Here is an 18144-nt window from a genome sequence, read left to right on the forward strand (position 1 = left end):
TTGGAAACAAACTGAGACCATTTTGTCTTCTTTGAGGTTGCACTCAAGTACTGCATTTCAGACTCTTGTTGACTGTGAGGGTTATTCCATTTCCTCTAAGGAATTCTTGCCCACAGTAGTAGATACAATGGTCACTTGAATTAAATTTGCTCATTTCTGTCCACTTTAGATCACTGATTCCTAAGATGTTGATGTTCAATCTTGCCATCTCCTGCTTGACTATATCCAGTTTACCTTGATTCATGGACCTAACATTCCTGGTTCCTATGCAATATTGTTCTTTATAGAATTGGATTGTACTTTCACCACCAGATAAATCCACAGCTGAGCGTCATTTCTGCCCACCTGCTTCATTCTTACAGGAGCTGCTAGTAATTGCCCTCTATTCTTCCCCAGTAGCATATTGAACACCTTACAACCTGGAGGGCTCATATTCCGGCATCCTATCTTTGTGCCTTTTCATACTCTCCATGGGGTTCTCCAGGGAAGGATACTGGAGTAGGTTGTTATTTCCTTTTCCAGTGGATCAGGATTTATCAGAACTTTCCACTATGACCTGTGTTTTTTGGGTGGCCCTGCATGGCATGGCTCATAGATTCACTGAGTTATGGAAGCCTCTTCACCACAATAAGGCTGTGATCCAATACACAATATACATTGAAGTATTATATAAAAGTTTCTAATAATATGAATTTATGTTAACATAGATGGAGAAGTTCAGTACAGGAGAAGAGCAAGAATACAGAAATATTCAATCCTTCTACTTTGTAAGTTGTGCAAAAATGATACAATTACTCTAATTTGCTAAATAAAGAAATATAGGTGATTTTTTTCTGAGGAAAAACAGGATCCACTAGTTTGATTACAAATAATTTGTATTTGTCATATATTGCAGAGAATAAACCAAAGAAACCTAGTTCAACACCCAAAGCAAGAAAAAAAGGAAGCACCAGAGAAAAAGGAAAGAAAATTTGAAGACAGGAAAAATTGCTCATAATAGTTCAGTGAGAAAAGCAGCATACAAAATTATACATAGTATGATTCTGACTTTGAGAAAAGCGTCTCAACAGTGTGCTCATGCTTACGCTTCATTGCTAGGTCTTGCCTGACTGTGACGCCATGGACAGTAGCCTGCCAGACTCCTCTGTCTGTTGGATTTTCCAGGCAATAATACTGAAGTGCGTTGCCATTTCCTTCTCCAGGGCATCTTTCCAACTCAGGGATCAAACCCTGGTTTGATCTTCTGCATTGACAGGAGGATTCTTTACCACTGAACCACCAGGAAAGCCATTTAAACTAGTTTGAGAGATGATAAAGATCTATTTAAGTTGAACTTTAAATAATTGTGGGTGTAGATATGTGAACATTTTCCACAAAGCATAAAAAAAGCAATATACAAGAAAGCAATTTCCAAGAACAGACCAAAATTGAACAAGGATAGTATGTGACTCAAAGTGGAAAAAATCAGCGAAACATGTATCACAAACTGTGTTGAAAATCAGCTCAGAGCATCCGAAAAAAATTCTCATAGTTATAGCTGATCTTGTATTTTTGACAATCTCTTACTGAGGAGATGTTATAAATTAAGACAGCAATCCCTTTGAGGTCTCTATATAAGGATTATGTAGATTATATTAAATTTATGATGATGATGATACAGATAAAATTATGGTTCTAAGTATATCCGCATTAAGAATTTTTTTACTTTAATAAAGTTTCCAGTTAAATAGGTTTTCCAGAAAACTACTAGTAAGTACCAAGTGTTTAATATTGCTTTTGACTATTTGCTGTGCTTAGTCGCTCAGTCATTTCCAACTCTTTGCAACCCCATGGACTGTAGCCCACCAGGTTCCTCTGTCCATGGGGATTCTCTAGGCAAAAAATACTGGAGTCAGTTGCTATGCCCTCCTCCAGGTATCTTCCCAACCCAGGGATTAAACTCAGGTCTCCCGCATTACAGGCTCTCTACTATCTTTGACTCTAAATCTTAAGTGCTTTCAGAGAGATTGCATTTTAAAGATACAATAGTAGAAAGTTTCAGTTATGCAAAATGAATAAGTTCTAGAGATTTGCTCCACAACATTGTGCCTATAGTTAACAGTCCTGTACTGTGCACTTAAAAAAATTAACATCTTATATTGTGTCCTTAACATAATAAATAAAATTTTGAAATGATTAAATAAAATGATAAAACAATGAGGGAAACCTGTATTTAAACCCTGCTTCTAATACTTACCTGTAATGTGAGAGAGAAAACATACTTTTCTAAGATTTTATCTTACTATATATAAAAAAGAAATAAAGTGATTACTTTCAGAATTCTTTTTTTAAATGGGATTGTTTTAATCCAGACGTTTCTTTTATATTTCCCCTTGTCATGTTATTTTTTATTTTTAAAACTTTTATTTTATATTGGACTCTTTGAGACCAAAATAAAACATTTCAGGGAGTCAACTAATATAATACATGATCAATGTGCTTCCCTCCCACTATTCCACTACTCTGAGATTTTTGCCCTTGTTCATTATCTGCATACTTCCATCATTGTCAAACATCTATCATACATCATCATAAATATAGGTTTGATCATCATTCACCTTAAATAAACTAAGCATTCCTGGAAGGGAGAGATATTTTTCATTTACCTTTTTCATTTCTATAAAGGAAAGTACCCATAACTCCCCAGTATAACCTAAACATCTACCCTGTGTGCTCCATTACTGCTAGTCACATGCCTCTCTGTAACATATACCTTATTACTACTAGTCACATGCCTCTCTGTAACATATACGTTTTGATTAGGAATCTGTATCTTCTGAAAATATGTAATATCGTTAAGGGTAGGAATACAGTGTCTCCCAGCTTAAAAATGATCAGTACTTGTCCTAGATAAAACCATGGTCTCATGTCACCACTGTTTTTGATTTAAGGTGCATATAGCACTCAAGGTTATTGATGGCATTTCCGACTTGATGGACATGAATTTGAGCAAGCTCCAGGAGTTGGTGATGGACAGGGAGGCCTGGAATGCTGCAGTCCATGGCGTAGCAAAGAGTCGGACACGACTGAGTGACTGAACTGAACTGATAGCATTCAAATCTGAGAAGCGTGTTGTGAAAATGACAGGTGCTCTCCCTGTGCTTATGGTGTTCACAGTTTGATTTTCTCTCTAACCCAGGTGAACCTCTTCAAATATCTAACAACTGTTAACCATCGATAAAGCAAGGCTTAGCACTGTGTTAGTAATTTGGGGAGATATGGAGATATAAAATAAAATCTCTATATTCTCAAGAGATTACATTGCATTTGGAGAAGAAAATACATGAAATGACACTGAGTAAGATGGCATTAATAAGAAATTTAGACTTGTATTTTAAGTTATGAGGCAGTCAACAGAATATGAGGAGGAAGAGAGGCAGATTTGAGATCAGATTTTGAGATATAGTAAGAAGATTAATTTGGAGAAGGAAATTGCAACCCACTCCAGGATTCTTGCCTGGAGAACCCTGTGGACAGAGGAGCCTGGTGGGCTGCTGTCCATGGGGTCGCACAGAGTCGGACACAACTGAAGCAACTTAGCATTAGCATTAGCAAGAAGATTAATAATTTATTAGTGTTTTCAAATCTAATTATATAAGTTATCTAAGGTGATTATTAAAAATATGAAATTGAAATATCCAGAGATAAAGATGTCATTGGCAACGAGCATTGTGATTCTTATTTTCAGTGAAGTTTCTGAGGACCGAAAGCCATACAAAGATATTTTCTAGCACTTTCATTGAGGAATAATTTAAATATGACCAAATTAAACTGATTTAAGTATGTGGTGCCATGATTTTAATGGATAGAGTTATATACTCATCACCATAATACAATTTTAGAATATTCCCATTATCACAAGAAGATCCCTAGTGCTCACCTGCAGCCACTTCATTTTCCAACCTCTGTTCAATTCAGTCACTCAGTCATGTCCGACTCTTTGTGACCCCATGGACTGCAGCACGCCAGACCTCCCTGTCCATCACCAACTGCCAGAGTTTACTCAAACTCATGTCCAGTGAGTCGGTGATGCCATCCAACCATCTCATCCTCTGTCATCCCCTTCTCCTCCCACCTTCAATCTTTCCCAGCATCAGGGTCTTATCCAGTGAGTCAGTTTTTCACATCAGGTGGCCAAAGTATTGGAGTTTCAGCTTCAGCATCAGTCCTTCCAACGAATATTCAGGACTGATTTCCCCTAGAATAGACTGGTTTGATCTCCTTGCAGCCCAGTGAATTCTCAAGAGTCTTCTCCAACACCACAGTTCAAAAGCATCAATTCTTCGGTGCTCAGCTTTCTTTATAGTCCAACTCTCACATCCATACATGACTACTGAAAAAACCATAGCTTTGACTAGACGGACCTTTGTTGGCAAAGTAATATCTCTGCTTTTAAATATGCTCTCTAGGTTGGTCATAACTTTTCTTCCCAGGACCAAGTGTCTTTTAATTTCATGGATGCAGTCACCATCTGCAGTGATTTAAGAGCCCCCCAAAATAAAATCTGTCACTGTTTCTACTGTTTCCCCATCTATTTGCCATGATGTGATGGAATGAGGTGCCATGATCTTAGTTTTCTGAATGTTGAGTTTTAAGCCAACTTTTTCACTCTCTTCTTTCACTTTCATCAAGAGGCTCTTTAGTTCTTCTTCACTTTCTGCCATAAGGGTGGTGTCATCTGCATATCTGAGTTTATTGATATTTCTCCCAGTAATCTTGATTCCAGCTTGTGCTTCATCCAGCCCAGTGTTTCTCATGATGTACTCTGCATGTAATTAAATAAGCAAGGTGACAATATACAGCCTTGATGTACTTCTTTCCTGATTTGGAACCAGTCTGTTGTTCCATGTCAAATTCTGTAACTGTTGCTTCCTGACCTGCATACAGATTTCTCAGGAGGCAAGTCAGGTGGTGTGTTATTCCCGTCTCTTTCAGACTTTTCCACAGTTTGTTGTGATCTACACAGTCAAAGGCTTTGGCATAGTCAATGAAGCAGAAGTAGATGTTTTTCTGGAACTCTCTTGCTTTTTCTGTGATCCAGTGAATGTTGGCAATTTGATCTCTGGTTCCTCTGTCTTTTCTAAATCCAGCTTGAACATCCGAAAGTTCACAGTTCATGTGCTGTTGAAGGCTGGCTTGGAGAATTTTGAGCATTACTTTGCTAGTGTGTGAAATGAGTGCAATTGTGTGGTAGTTTGAACATTCTTTGGCATTGCGTTTCTTTGGGATTGGAATGAAAACTGACCTTTTCCAGTCCTCTGGCCACCGCTGAGGTTTCCAAATTTGCTGACATATTGAGTGGAGCACTTTCATAGCATCATCTTTTAGGATTTGAAATAGCTCAACTGAAATTCCATCACCTCCACTAGCTCTGTTCATAGTGATGCCTCCTAAGGCCCACCTGACTTCGGAGTACTGAATGAAACTCTGTAAGGCTAACAGAGTTTTGCCAAGAGAATGTGCTGGTCATAGCAAGCACCCTCTTCCAACCTCTGTCTCTAGGAAGCTATTAGTGTACTCTCCATCTCTATAGCTTTTCCTTTTCTAGATATTTCATATACATGGAATCATACAGTTTGTAATCTTTTGTGATTGGCTTCTTTCCCTTCCCTGGTGGCTCAGATGGTAAAGCATCTGCCTACAATGTGGGAGACCTGGGTTCGATCCCTGGGTTGGGAAGATCCCCTGGAGAAGGAAATGGCAACCCACTCCAGTACTCTTGCTTGGAAAATCCCATGGACGGAGGAGCATGGTAGCTTACATACAGTCCATGGGGTCACAAAGAGTCGGACATGACTGAGCGACTTCACTTTCACTTTCTTTCACTTTCTTTCCCTTATCATGATGCTTTTTAGTTTCATTTATACTCTAGTATCAGTAGTTCGCTATTGGTATTTCTGAGTAGCATTTCATTACATGGATATACAGTGTTTTGTCCATACATTTGCCAGTTGAGGGATATTTATGCCACTTCCACTTTTGGCTGTTATGAATAATGCTTTTACAAACATATGTAAACAGGTAATATGTGGACATATGAGTTCATTTCTCTTGGTAGATTTCTAAATTGAATTTATGTTAATTTTTTTAGAAAACTGCCAAAATGTTTTTGATAGTGGCTGTATTATATTAGATGCCAATCAGCAATATATGCAAGTTCTATGTTTTCTACAATATCATCAGCACTTAGTATTGGCTCTGTTTTTGATTATAATATTCTCTGGATGTGAACTGTAATGTCATTTTGGTTTAAATTTGGAATTCCTAATGACTAAAGGTACGCAATATATTTACATGTGTTCGTTGATAACCACTTACCATTATTAGTGAAACATCTATTCAAATTGCCCACTTTTTAAATGTTCCACTGTCTTAATTTTTTCCAGATTTATTGAGATATAATTAGCATATAACATTGTGTCAGTTTAAAGTGTACAACATGATGATTTGATATACTTATACGTCATAAAATGATTACCACAGTAGGATTAGTTAACACCTCCATCACCTCAAGTAATTACCATTTCTTCCTTGTCCTGAGAACAATTTTCAGGAATGTAATATAATGTTATTAACTATAGTCACCATGCTGTACACTAGATCCTGAGAAATTATTCATCTTATAACTTGAAGTTTGCACCCTGTCACCAGCATCTCCCTATTCTCTCTTCACATAAACTGCCCTCAATCTCTGGCAACCATCATTCTATTAATACAATCTATGATCATCTATTTCCTATGATTTCAACTTTTTAGATTCCTCATATAAGTAAGATCATTTAGTATTTTTCTTTCTCTATGTGACTCATTTCACTTAGCATAATGCCCTCAAAGTCCATCTGTGTTTTTACAAATGACTGGATTTCCTTCTATCTCATGACAAACATGAGTCAATTGCTGGATTATATATGATAGTTCTATTTTTACTTTTTTGAGGAACCTCCATACTCTTTTCCATAGTGAAAGTACCAATTTTGTTGGTGCTGCAACCTATCTACTGGAATTCTGGGTTTCCACAAAGCCTCTCTTGATTATTGCTGATTGTCTAAGACAGTGTTCTCTAATGCCTTACATACCACAGTGAAGAGGCATGTATGCTTAGTCGCTCAGTCATATCTGACTCTTTGCTATCCTTTGGACTTTAGCCTGTAGGTTCCTCTGTCCATGGGATTTTTCAGGCAAGAAAGAATACTGGAGTGGGTTGTCATTTCCTCCTCCAGGGGATCTTCCCAACCCAGGGATCGAAACGGTGTTTCCTGTGTCTCCTACATTGCAGGCAGATTCTTTACCTGTTGAGCCATCAGTGAAGCCCACAGCCAAGAGGGGCTGGAGACGGTTCATGGACCACTACATGATCTGCAGTTGGACGCTGGGTCTATATGTCTATCACACAATGCACAGTGGGTGAGACCCTTTTCAGGTCTCTTGGCATATAGTGCTGAATCCCACAGCTTCCACAAAGGCATTTTAATGCATGAAATGATGCCAAATTATTGTTGTTGAGGGGGCAATATGAGTGAGAGACTATTATTAGACCACATTTTTGATATCACTTTCTATTTGGGAATAATTTAAATATCTCATTATTGAATTGTGAGAGTTTTTATTATATTCTGAATGTAAGTCCTGTATCAGATAAACATTTTGGGAATATTTTCTCCTAGTTGTCTCTGTCTTTTCATTTTTCTTTATGGTCCTTTTTAAAATATGCATTTTAAAATTTTGTTGATATATCGGTATTTTGTGAATTGTTTTTAGTGCTATGTATCTTCGCCTAATCCAAGGCCTCAAACATTTCCTCCTATTTTTCTTCTAAAAGGTATACTGTTTTGCTCTAACATTTACGTCTTTGGGCCATCTGAGTTAATTTTTATGTATGGTATGAGGTAAAGATCTAAAATAATGCTTTTATGTGAATATCCATTATCCCAGCATCATTTGTTGAAAAGACTGTATTCTCCACATTAAACTGTCTCATTATTTGTTAAAAATCAATTGACCGTGAATCTAAGAATTTGTTTTGTATTCTCTCATCTTCCATGTTCTATCCTTATGTCTGTGCTTATTATATCTTAAGGACATGTTTATTCTTAAGCTAGCTTGATTATAGTACTTTTAGAATAAGTTGTGAAATTAGTAAGTCCTTCAGTTTGTCATTATATTTCAAGATTGTTTGGTTATTTGAGGTTTTTTGCCTTTCCATATAAATTTTAGAATCACTTTCTCCCTTCCTGCAGAACGTCTGCTGACATTTTGATAGGAATTGTGCTCAATATGGAGCTTCCCTGGTGGCTCAGCAGTAAAGAATCCACCTGCAATGCAGGCGACATGGGTTGGCAGGCAACCCACTCCAGTATTCTTGCCTGGATAATCACATGGACCGAGGAGCCTGGAGGACTATTGTCCATAGGGTTGCAGAGTTGGACATGACTGAAGCAACTGAGCATACACATGTGCTCAATATATAGATCAGTGTGTGCATATGTGGTGTCTTAATTTTGAGTCTTTGAAATGTGGACATGGAATATCTCTCCCTGTTTAAATCTTCTTTAATTTTTATTAGCAATATTTTGTAATTTTTAATGTGTTTTTTCAGTATTAACTTTCAGTACATACAAGCTATGTATTTTGCTAAATTTATTCTCAATTATTTTATTTTGATGTTATTGTGGATAGAATTGTTTTCTTTTTATTACTTTTTGATAGGTACGTAGGTAGGAACATAATCAATGATGGTATATTCATCTTTTATTCTGTAACCTTGCTGAACTAGTTTATTGGGTCTGATAGTTTTGGAGGTTTCTCATTGTCTTTTTTTGCACATGAAAGAATTTTAAGAAAGGGAGTAGCATAATCATATTTGAATTTTAAATAGATAAGTTTGTAGCTGTGAAGAAGATGTATTTGAAGGAGAAAATGCTGGAGCAAAAGAGATTATTTTTCAGCACTGTTGGAATAGTTACTGACAACCAGAATCCAGCAGGAATATGTAACAAGACTAGAAATATATCAGAAAATGAATTAAGAAAGATAATTGCTTACTTTTTTTTTTCACAGAACCAGATATGTTTATTTTAAGAAAATTGTTTTATGCTATCTTTTCAATTAATTACATTTTTTAGCTCATTAAAGCTCATAGACTTCTGCTTCCAGTAGTGGTAGACTGCAAGTAAAAACAGCTTTGTTGATAAGGAAAACTACCAATGTTCCACATTAAAAAAAAAAAGAATGGTTCACCTATAATCTAATATGACACAAAAGATAGTAAAGAATAGAGAGTATGGGATCAGGAGAAGGTTGAGTTTCACACTATTAGTTGCTTTTTTCCCTAATTTTAGAGGGACTGGATCAGCACATTTGGCAGCTTCAAGAGGCTAGAGAGACAGAAATTAGACTCGATTCCTGACAAGGTAGAAAGGCCCTGGTGAGAGCTCCTCATTTGAAGTTGAGACTGAAGGGCTGTACTCTAGAAGGAGCTTCCCAGAAATTATTTGAATGGAGGTAATTAAGGATTGCTGTGTTTCCTAGGCACCGCGCCAAAATAAATTGATATTTCCTATAGAGGAAGATAATATAATCCTAGAACTAAAATGACTTCCACTAACAATTTGAAAATAAATGACTGCCACATAGTCAAAAATAACCATGCACATGAAATGACAAGACAGTAGAAATGAGCAATAACAAAAAATAGGAAATATAGAATTAGGCATAGGAGGTACAGGCGTTGAAGACAAAATAACTATGCTTCCAGCACTCAAAGTGATAAAAGACAAGATGGTAAATTTTCATAGGAAACCAAAAACTAAAAAAACAAAAAACAAATGGAAATTGTAGAATTAAAAGGAAAGTAAACACAATACAGAAGCAAATAAATGAACTCAACAACAAATTAGACCCAGCAGAGAAAATTAGTGAATCAAAAGGTAGGTACAAATAAGATTTTTGACAAGTCACAGACAAAGATGTAGACAATACAGAAAGACTATATGAGGCATAGAATACAAAATGAGAAGAATAAGCATATGGGAAGTAGAACTCAAGAATAAAAGGAGAAAAAAAAACCTTTTCTCAAAATAATAAAAGGCACTAAGTTACAATGTCAATAATCCCTATGAACACAAAACAGGAAAAATAAATACATTTCATTGTAAGGATTACCATTTTAAAACTTCTTTAAACAATTCCTTAAAGCAGCCAAAAAGAAAAACAAAAAGTACTATTTATCCTTAGTGATAGTCGCTCAGTCTTTTCCAACTCTTCGTGACCCCTGGACTGCAGCCTGCTAGGCTCCTCTGTCCATAGAAGTCAGGTCAGAATACTGGAGTGGGTAGCAGTTCCCTTCTCCAATGGATCTTCCCAACTCAAGGATTGAACCCAGGTGTCCCACATTACGGGCAGATTCTTTACCATCTGAGCCACCAGGGAAGCCCAAGAATACTGGAATGAGTAGCTTATCCCTTCTCCAAGGGTCTTCCCAATGCAGGAATCAAACTGGGGTCTCCAGCATGGCAAGCAGATTCTTTACCAGTTGAGCTACCAGGGAAGCCCATTAGTTCAGTTCAGTCACTCAGCCGTGTCCGACTCTTTGCGACTCCATGAATTGCAGCATGCCAGGCCTCCCTGTCCATCACTAACTCCCAGAGTTTACCCAAACTCATGTCCATTGAGTCAGTGATGCCATCCAACCATCTCATCCTCTGTCGTCCCCTTCTCCTCCTGCTGCCAATCCTTCCCAGCATCAGGGTCTTTTCCAATGAGTCACCTCTTCAAATGAGGTGGCCAAAGTATTGGAGTTTCAGCTTCAACATAAGTCCTTCCAATGAACACCCAGGACTGATCTCCTTTAGGGTGGACTGGTTGGATCTCCTTGCAGTCCAAGGGGCTCTCAAGAGTCTTCTCCAACACCACAGTTCAAAAGCATCAATTCCTTGGCACTCAGCTTTCTTCACAGTCCAACTCTCACATCCATACATGACTACTGGAAAAACCATAGCCTTGACTAGATGGACCTTTGTTGGCAAAGTAATATCTCTGCTTGTTAATATGCTATCTAGTTTGGTGATAACTTTCCTTCCAAGGAGTAAGTGTCTTTTAATTTCACGGCTGCAGTCACCATCTTCAGTGATTTTGGAGCCCCCAAAAATAAAGTCTGACACTGTTTCCACTGTTTTGCCATCAATTTCCCATGAAGTGATGGGACCAGATGCCATGATCTTAGTTTTCTGAACGTTGAGCTTTAAGCCAACTTTTTCACTCTCCTCTCTCACTTTATCCTTAAGGGGGTCACAATTAAATTGGCGACTACCTTCTCAATAGCAATGATGAAGTTCAGAATAAAATGATATATTGAGTCATCAAAAATACTGCTAATGTAAAATTCTATGTCCAGTGAAAACATCCTTCCTTCAAGAATAAAGATGAAATGAAGGCATTTTCATAAAGTCCTAAGCTGAGAAAAAAGTTATCTTTAGGTCTACACTACAGGAAATACGGAAGGACCACTCATCAAGTAGAATAAAAATGACCTCAAATGGAAGATCTAAGATCCAGAAAGAGTGATTAGTAACACAAATGGCAAATGTATAAAAAAAATAAAGGAATAAAAATTGCCTATAGACAACTACAAAATAATATCTTCATATCATACACATGGAAATATAAAGCAGGAAAAGTACACATTAACATTACATTTTGGTACGCTGAAATAGATGTTGCAATCTATACGTTAACTATTAGAAGAACAGCAAAAGAGTGTAAAACTGCCAGAGTAATAGAAAGTGAAAATTGAATGATTAAAAAAGCACTGTTGAACAATTCAAAAGGAGACATGAAATGTTAATAACAGAAATGCAAAACATACAGAGAAAATGAAAAGCCCTTAGTACGACAATAGGTTAAATACAAATATACAGGTAATCACAGTAAATATAAAAACACCAAATAATTTTAAAAGGAAAATTGACAGACTACATAAAAATAAAATCCAGAAACTGTTTGCTATTTGTGAGTGATACATGTGTAGACTCAGACACATAGAAAGTAAAAGGATAGAAAAAGATGTACAGTGCAAAGGCTAACCAAAAAGCTGCTACAATACTATTAAAATCAGACACAACAGAATTGATGAGAAAATGCCGGTCTAAGAAACTTCATGATGACATAAGATTAAATTGACCATGAAGAGAACAAGGACACAGCTGAATACAACTAATAAAAACCTCAAAACATATGCCAAAAATTATAGAATTGTGAAGACAAATGGGCTCTATAATCATAGTGGGAGTCATTTTTGTGTTTTATACCAACATAGAACTTTAAACTTGGAACTGTAAAGTTAAGTTGAATTTTTAGAAGAAATTTACTTAACAGTGTTCTGAAAAATATGATTTTAGAGATCAAATATTTTCTATGAAAAAGATATTAGTAGGTAAAATTTTTCTGCCTCTAGCAATGTAAACTGTGATTGAATATTTTGTAGAGAATATACTGTGTTCATTTGAAAGGACCATAATCTGATGATAGAATATATTAGGCAATAAAATGTCTAAATGGAATTTTTAATAAGAATTGTTAAATAATGTTTCCTATCTCTAAAAATAACTATAGTCTGGCTAGTCAGTTCAGTTCAGTCCTCAGTCTTGGCCGAATCTTTGTGACCTCAGGGACTGCAGCACGCCAGGCCCTCCTGTGTATCAACTCTTCCCATCCTCCAACTCTGGAGCTTGCTCAAACTCATGTCCATCGAGTCGATGATGCCATCCAACCATCTCATCCTCTGTCGTCCCCTTCTCCTCTCACCTTCAATCTTTTCCAGCATCAGGGTCTTTTCTAATGAGTCAGCCCTTCCCATCAGGTGGCCAAAGTACTGGAACTTCCCCTTCAGCATCAGTCCTTCCAAAGAATACTCCAAACTGATTTCTTTTATTGATCTCCTTGCAGTCCAAGGGATTCTCAAGAGTCTTCTCCAACACTACAGGTCAAAAGCATTAATTCTTCAGTATTCAGCTTTCTTTATGGTCCAGCTCTAACATCCATACATGACAACTGGAAAAACCGTAGCTTTGACTGTATGGACCTTTGTCAGCAAAGTAATGTCTATGCTGTTTAATATTCTGTCTAGGTTGGTCATAGCTTTTCCTTCAAGAAGCAAGCATGTTTTTATTTCATGGATGCAGTCACAATCTGCAGTGATTTTGGAACCCAAGAAAATAAAATCTCTCACTATTTCCATTGCTTCCCCATCTATATGCCATGAAGTGATGGGACCAGATGTCATGATCTTAGTTTTCTGAATGTTGAGTTTTAAACCAGCTTTTTCACTCTCCTCTTTCACTTTCATCAAGAGGCTCTTTAGATAGTCTTTGTTTTCTGCCATAAGGGTGGTGTCATCTGCATATCTGACGTTATTGATACTTCTCCCAGCAATCTTGATTCCAGCTTGTGCTTCATTCAGCCTGGCATTTCTCATGATGTACTCTGCATATAAGTTAAATAAGGAGGGTGACAATATACAGCCTTGACATACTCCATTCCCAATTTGGAACCAGTCTGTTGTTCTACCTCAAGTTTAATTGTTGCTTCTTGACCTGCAGAGATTTCTCAGGAGGCAGGTGATCTGGTATTCCCATCTCTTTCAGAATTTTCCACAGTTTGTTGTGATCCACACAGTCAAAGGCTTTAGTATAGTCAATGAAGCAGATGTTTTTCTGGAACTCTCTTGCTTTTTCTATGATCTAGTTGATGTTGGCAATTTGATCTCTGGTTCCTCTGTCTCTTTGAAACCCAGCTTGAACATCTGGAAGTTCTTGGTGCATGTACTATTGAAGCCTAGTTTGGAGAATTTTGAGCATTACTTTGCGAGCCTGAGAGATGAGTGCAATTGTGGAGATTCTTTGGCATTGCCTTTCTTTGGGATTGGGATGAAAACTGACCTTTTCCAGTCCTGTTCCTACTGCTGAGTTTTCCAAATTTGCTGTTATATTGAGTGTAGTACTTTCATAGCATCATCTTTTATTTATTTGGAATTAATTGATCATTGCATAAGAACTCCATAATGAAAACTTTCAAAGTAATAACCAGTGTCTTTTAACTTATTCAATTAAAAATATACTATAAGTAACCAAAACATGAGTGAATTTTCTAAACTCTAACAAGAATACAAAAAAAAAAAAATTGAGCCAAATGTATGTCTTAAAGCAGCTAGCTCTAAAAGTGGGCATAAAAAGAAAGAACCACAGGTAAAAGTAATCCGGAAAAATTAGCTTACTGTAGAACACTGTAATGTAAAATTCTAATCATACCGATTCTTGAACAGTTTCCTCTAACATCAAAATTAAAATGGGCTTACAAGCAAAGGAATACTTCAAAGCAGAAGTCTTCTGCCAGTACTCTAGGAATAACTGTCAGTTCTTATACCTGCTTTTGAAAGCAATCTGAAATCTCTTAAGCACATATTGGAAGGGGAGGGAGGAGGATGTGAGAGCCAAGAGAGATGAGATTTACTTTGCTCCCATAGTACCCATTCCAAGTTCCAGGATAAGGGATCTCAGTTTATGGGAGGCAAAAAATATTTTAAAATGTAATTTTGGAAGAAATCGATCCTAATTAATGGACTAACAAAGAAATTACCTATTATTCAGAATCTGAAGAAACACCTGGAGTAACAGGCAAATTTGGCCTTGGAGTACAGAATGAAGCAGGGCAAAGGCTAATAGAGTTTTGCCAACAGAATGCACTGGTCATAGCAAACACCCTCTTCCAACAACACAAGAGAAGACTACACACGGACATCACCAGATGGTCAACACCAAAATCAGACTGATTATATTCTTTGCAGCCAAAGATGGAGTAGCTCTATACAGTCCGCAGTAACAAGACCGGGAGCTGACTGTGGCTCAAATCATGAATTCCTTATTACCAAATTCAGACTTAAATTGAAGAAAGTGGGGAAAACCACTAGACCATTCAGGTATGACCTAAATCAAATCCCTTATGATTATACATTGGAAGTGAGAAATAGATTTAACGGACTAGATCTGATAGACAGAGTGCCTGATGAACTATGGATGGAGGTTCGTGACTTTGTACAGGAGACAGGGATCAGGACCATCCCCAAGAAAAAGAAATGCAAAAAAGCAAAAATGGCTGACTGAGGAGGCCTTACAAATAGCTGTAAAGAGAAGAGAGGCAAAAGCAAAGGAGAAAAGGAAAGATATACCCATTTGAATGCAAAGTTCCAAAGAATAACAAGGAGAGATAAGAAAGCCTTCCTCGGTGATCAATGCAAAGAAATAGAGAAAAACAATAGAATGGGAAAGACTAGAGATCTCTTCAAGAAAATTAGAGATACCAAGGGAACATTTCATGCAAAGATGGGCTCAATAAAAGACAGAAATGGTATAGACCTAACAGAAGCAGAAGATATTAAAAAAGAGGTGTCAAGAATACACAGAAGAACTGTACAAAAAAGATCTTCATGATAATCATGATGGTGTGATCACTCACCTAGAGCCAGACATCCTGGAATGTGAAGTCAAGTGGACCTTAGGAAGCATCACTATGAACAAAGCTAGTGGAGGTGATGGAATTCCAGTTGAGCTATTTCAAATCCTAAAAGATGATGCTGTGAAAGTGCTTCACTCAATATGCCAGCAAATCTGGAAAACTCAGCAGTGGCCACAGGACTGGAAAAGGTCAGTTTTCATTCCAATCACAAAGGCAATGCCATAGAATGCTCAGACTACTGCACAGTTGCACTCATCTCACACGCTAGTAAAGTAATGCTCAAAATTCTCCAAGCCAGTCTTCAACAGTACGTGAACCGTGAACTTCCAGATGTTCAAGCTGGATTTAGAAAAGGCAGAGGAACCAGAGATCAAATTGCCAACATTCATTGGATCATTGAAAAGGCAAGAGAGTTCCAGAAAAACATCTATTTCTGCTTTATTGACTATGACAAAGCCTTTGAGTGTGTGGATCACAACAAACTGTGGAAAATTCTGAAAGAGATGGGAATACCAGACCACCTGACCTGCCTCTTGATAAACCTGTATGCAGGTCAGGAAGAAACAGTTAGAACTGGACATGGAACAACAGACTGGTTCCAAATAGGAAAAGGAGTACGTCAAGGCTGTATATTGTCACCCTGTTTATTTAACTTATATGCAGAGTACGTCATGAGAATCGCTGGGCTGAAGGAAGCACAAGCTGGAATCAAGATTGCCGGGAGAAATATCAATAACCTCAGATATGCAGATGATACCACCCTTATGGCAGAAAGTGAAGAAGAACTAAAGAGCCTCTGATGAAAGTGAAAGAGGAGAGTGAAATAGTTGGCTTAAAGGTCAACATTCAGAAAACTAAGATCATGGCATTCAGTCTCGTCACTTTACGGCAAATAGATGGGGAAACAGTGGAAACAGTGGCTGACTTTATTTTTTTGGGCTCCAAAACACTGCAGATGGTGACTGCTGCGATGAAATTAAAAGATGCTTACTCTTTGGAAGGAAATTTATGACCAACCTAGACAGCATATTAAAAAGCAGAGATATTACTTTGTCAACAAAGGTCCATCTAGTCAAGGCTATGGTTTTTTCAGTAGTCATGTATGGATGTGAGAGTTGGACTATAAAGAAAGCTGAGCACCGAAGAATTGATGCTTTTGAACTGTGGTGTTGGAGAAGACTCTTGAGAGTCCCTTGGACTGCAAGGAGACCCAACCAGTCTACCTTAAAGGAGGTCAGTCCTGGGTGTTCTTTGGAAGGAGTGATATTGATGCTGAAACTCCAATACTTTGGCCACCTCGTGAAAAGCTGACTTATTTGAAAAGACCTTGATGCTGGGAAAGATTGAGGGGAGGAGGAGAAGGGGACAACAGAGGATGAGATGGTTGGATGGCATCACTGGCTCAATGGACATGAGTTTGGATAAACTCTGGGATTTGGTGATGAACAGGGAGGCCTGCTGTGCTGCAGTTCATGCGGTTGCAAAGAGTCAGACACGACTGAGCAACTGAACTGAACTGAATCTTATTTAATAAATTCTATCATGTGTTGAGAAAATTAGTAGACTTTTATGTAAAAAACAAAATCACTAGAATCACAAATAAATCTTGGATTAGAATACAATGAGTAATTTAAAATTTGAGTGCGATGTGCCTTTGACCTACTAATTTTCAATAACATTAAATCACATAATCTTTATGACTGTTAAACAGTTGGACTAAAAATATTAAGGGTTACTAAGGACCGTACAGAATAAGCTAACAGAGTTACTGCCTTGTAAATTAAATTGCTGAGATCAATACAAAGATGTATGATATAATTACCCAGGGTGTGATAGTTATGTTTTAGAAGAATTTCACTATAGTCTAAACTCTCTTTTGCCAGACTATAGCATTTTTGTGGTTGCTACCTAGCTTTGAGCCATAAGGCTCTGAAGAGAAATATCCAGGGAAAGTAAATAGTGTGAATTTCAATATCTTTGTTATTGAATCTAAATTTTCTCTTCAAAGATTAACAAAAAACAAATGAATCATATGGATGCTAACATCAAGTATACCAAAACAGACTATAAGATTTAGTGGAAAATTCAGGTTAGAAATTCATCTTGAGACTACTAATGGCTTTTTTCTCTTAATATTTTCTTTTTTGAGAGAATGAGAATGAGAACGAGCAAACCAATAAACTGCTTCAAAAAAAAAAAACCTAACCCAAACATTTTTTTTGGTATTTTTTTTTTTGGTATTGTTTTCTCATAATGAAAGTCAGATAAAGATACCAAACAGTGGTAGTAGTTTTATAACATCACAAAACTATTTTTACCATTTCTTTTATGAAAGCTGACTTGATTTAGGAGCTAGACTCCTTGGTAAAAGAGTAAAAAAATGCAAAAAGAAATTTGAAGTCAAAAGAATTTATTCATTTCTTCAAAGAAAGTTATTTACATTCTGATCTTCCATGTTCTGATTTGTAAAATATTCAAAATGCCCCCATCTCTTGATATAAAACTCACTTCATTATGGAAGGGGATTTGAGGTATAGTATTAACACCAGCCTCATATATACTATGACTTTAGTGTTATAAACACTCTAGCCATCAGTT

At 37.0% G+C, this 18144-nt stretch overlaps 1 protein-coding gene and 1 long non-coding RNA gene across 2 annotated transcripts in view; one reads left to right on the forward strand and one right to left on the reverse strand.

Annotated features, from left to right (window-relative positions):
• Window positions 1-1679, forward strand: part of LOC145546829 (uncharacterized) — a 41307-nt gene extending 39628 nt beyond the window's left edge. Inside the window, exons 2-3 of the long non-coding RNA XR_014083319.1 lie at window positions 708-767; window positions 896-1679. This is a non-coding gene — a long non-coding RNA (uncharacterized LOC145546829). The remainder of the gene's footprint in view (window positions 1-707; window positions 768-895) is intronic.
• PPFIA2 (PPFI scaffold protein A2) overlaps window positions 1-18144 on the reverse strand; it is a 509952-nt gene that overhangs the window by 444679 nt on the left and 47129 nt on the right. The window lies entirely within an intron of this gene.

This window comes from Giraffa tippelskirchi, chromosome 4 (genome assembly GCF_054371585.1).
Source record: "Giraffa tippelskirchi isolate mGirTip1 chromosome 4, T2T-mGirTip1v1.2.pri, whole genome shotgun sequence".
NCBI lineage: Eukaryota > Metazoa > Chordata > Mammalia > Artiodactyla > Giraffidae > Giraffa > Giraffa tippelskirchi.